Source organism: Macaca thibetana, chromosome 9, assembly GCF_024542745.1.
Source record: "Macaca thibetana thibetana isolate TM-01 chromosome 9, ASM2454274v1, whole genome shotgun sequence".
Taxonomy (NCBI): domain Eukaryota; kingdom Metazoa; phylum Chordata; class Mammalia; order Primates; family Cercopithecidae; genus Macaca; species Macaca thibetana.
The window spans coordinates 39,240,089-39,242,329 of record NC_065586.1 but is presented as its reverse complement, the minus strand read 5'-3'; the positions used below and the strand labels follow the sequence as shown (position 1 = coordinate 39,242,329).

The 2,241-nt window shown below is 37.1% G+C and overlaps 1 pseudogene across 1 annotated transcript; it reads left to right on the top strand.

Annotated features, from left to right (window-relative positions):
- Window positions 1-593: 593 nt before the first annotated feature.
- LOC126963124 (eukaryotic translation initiation factor 3 subunit L-like) lies at window positions 594-1,575 on the top strand (annotated as a pseudogene). Its single transcript, XR_007728944.1, has one exon. The product of XR_007728944.1 is annotated as a eukaryotic translation initiation factor 3 subunit L-like (transcript).
- Window positions 1,576-2,241: the final 666 nt, after the last annotated feature.

Here is a 2,241-nt window from a genome sequence, read left to right as displayed (position 1 = left end):
TTTTATAGTATTATTACTGATTTGTACTTTTGATTCTTCCACCAAACTTTTTGTATTAAATATTTTCCTATTTTTAGAAAAATGTAGTGTTTCTCCACACCACTTTTGTACCCAATCTTTCATAGAATAGGTACAGAAAAAACACAACCACACTGCCTTCATCAGATGAAGAGAATCTTGATACCAAATACAATATGAGACATTCCATAAAGGGAAATTATAGACCAAAGTCTTCTGAGTATAAATGTCAAAATCTGAAACCAAATATTAGAGTGGCCTAAATCTGGAGATTTTTAGGAAAAAAACTGAAATTTCATGGTGGGAAACATAATTTTGCCTAGTTTAGAAGTTTTGAGGGGTTGTTTTAAAGAAAAATTTAAAAGATAAATAATATTAAATGGATATAGAGTTATAAAATAAAAATATTATAAAAGGTTATAAAAATGTTTATGAAATTATTTTGCAGTCAAGATTGATTGATTGGGATTAGATTTGTTTATAAGGTCTTATTAAAATTAGCCATAATATTAAAAATACATTAATACCCAACTAAATTAAAAAAAAAAATAAGCTTAAGATTTGTTCTCCATCAAACTTGACAAAAGGAGTGTGTATTCCCATGTGCCAGAGTGCCAGGTCACCACATACAATTATGTTGGGTTTGCATATTTGATGATGTGTTGCTACCAGGATGCCATCTGGGTCTTCGCCAACATCCTCCTCTAGATCCAGAGGACCAAGAGCATGTTTGAGAGGACCACATACGAGTATGAGATGATTAACAAGCAGAATGAGCAGACGCATGCGCTACTGGCCATTGCTCTCACGATGTACCCCATAGGTATCGATGAGAGTATTCACCCCCAGCTACAGAAGAAATATGGGGACAAGATGCTGCACCTGCAGAAAGGTGACCCACAAGTCTATGAAGAACTTTTCAGTTACTCCTGCCCCAAGTTCCTGTCACCTGTATTGCCCAACTACGATAATGTGCACCCCAACTACCACAAAGAGTCCTTCCTGCAGCAGTTGAAGGTGTTTTCTGAAGTACAGCAGCAGGCCCAGCTTTCAACCATCCCCGGCTTCCTCAAGCTTTACATCACCATGCCTGTGGCCAAGCTGGCTGGCTTCCTGGACCTCACAGAGCAGGAGTTCAGGATCCAGCTTCCTGTCTTCAAACACAAGATGAAGAACCTGGTGTGGACCAGCGGCATCACAACCCTGGATGGTGAATTTAGTCAGCCTCAGAGGTTAACTTCTACATTGATAATGACATGATCCACATCGCAGACACCAAGGTCGCCAGGTGCTATGGGGATTTCTTCATCCATCAGAGCCACAAATTCGAAGAGCTTAATCGAACTCTGAAGAAGATGGGACAGAGACCCTGACAACATTTACACACATTATTCAGGAACCTGTTTTGATATATTATAGGCAGGAAGTGTTTTTGCTACCATGAAACCTTTACCTAGATCAGCCATCAGCCTGTCAACTCAGTTAACAAGTTAAGGACCAAAGTGTTTCAAGTGGATATCAGTAAAGGATCTTTGGAGCCAGGAAAAAAAAAAAAAATTGTTCTCAATGAGATTACATGTGGTAATAATTTTTAATTCTCAAATCTGTTTCTTCTTGAAACTTCTGAGATTTATATCTCAGAAGTTCAACCTTTACTATATTTTTTTACACATTATTTACAGATCATACATCATTGCCCTCTGTTTCCTTTCCGCTTCAAAAGGTGTATCTTTTTACTTCACTACAATGGTAATTTTGTCCTTCATCTTTTCCATCAACTCTTTTAACTTTTCCCTCATATTCTATTTCTGCTGTTATAATACTGAAATATTGATCTGAAAGGTTAAAAAAAAATTTCTCAGATGTAACATGATTTTATCCTCTTAACATTTTGATATGTCTGAATTGATGCATGTAATCAGGAAACTTCCCATGCTATTATCAGGTTGGTGCACAAGTAATAGTGGGTTTTGCCATTACTTTCAATGGCAAAAACTGCAATTACTGGTGCACCAACCTAATACTAGGAGCCATATATCCACCTGCTCAAGGTGCTAGTTTTCATGTTTACATTCCTCTATAATACAATGTTCACTCATGGCCTTGAATACATTGTGCTTGTGTCTAATTAATTCAAGTATCCCTTTCATCAGGTTTGACTTCAAGTTATTTAAACAGACTTTATTTAGGCACTTCCCATTCTCAAGTGTGCCTCAGTCCAGG